Below are 777 nucleotides of genomic sequence, written 5' to 3'. Positions count from 1 at the left end.
CTCGGCGCGGCGCCTGCGCCATGACGCGTGAGGCGATGGGCGCCATCTTGAGTGAGGGCACCCCGAGGCGCGAGGGCTCCTCGCTGGGAATGCTGTGCTTGGGTGGGATGGGCTGGTGAAATAAAGGGAAAACAATACTTGCTTGTCTCTTGTACCTTCTAAGCTGAATTTGAGCTGTTATTTCAGGCAGCTCCGTTTATAGCTGAGGGGGTTGTGATCCACTTTGTACTGTTAGAAAGGATCCACAATTAGACTCCCAAGCAGGTGATCTGGGAGGAATGCATCATGGAGCAGCAGTTTAGAAATAATTGACAAAGTCAATGCCAGAAAGAATGGCTGCTCTGATCCCCTGTAGCCTGAATTTATGAAGTAAAAATTCTGAATTTCTATAAATACCCATGAAGGGACAGCTGCCCAGAACATTGCTCTTTGTCATGGAAGTATTAAACTGATTTTTGGTTATTAATTTTTTTTTTAAACTATATTTCTGAAGGGAATTATGTTCCTTTTTTATCCATTCTGATTGCATTTCCTGATGTACTTCTAATTCCTTCTCTGCTCTGACATTTGGGAGACATGTAGTTTGTGCTTTATGTTTTGTTTTAGGCTTATTTGATTTGGGGCTGTTTGTGCAGATCTATTTCTGTGATTTTTTTTCTACGCTTTTTGTCCTGGTTTTCTAAAAATGAAAACAAAACCCCACACAAATGAGTCTTACGTGACCAGATTATTTATGTATTCACTAGTCCTCATCCTCCAGGCTCTCCTGATCCCCTT

This window comes from Lagopus muta, chromosome 13 (assembly GCF_023343835.1).
Source record: "Lagopus muta isolate bLagMut1 chromosome 13, bLagMut1 primary, whole genome shotgun sequence".
Classification (NCBI taxonomy): domain Eukaryota; kingdom Metazoa; phylum Chordata; class Aves; order Galliformes; family Phasianidae; genus Lagopus; species Lagopus muta.
Note: the sequence above shows the minus strand (reverse complement) of the source record.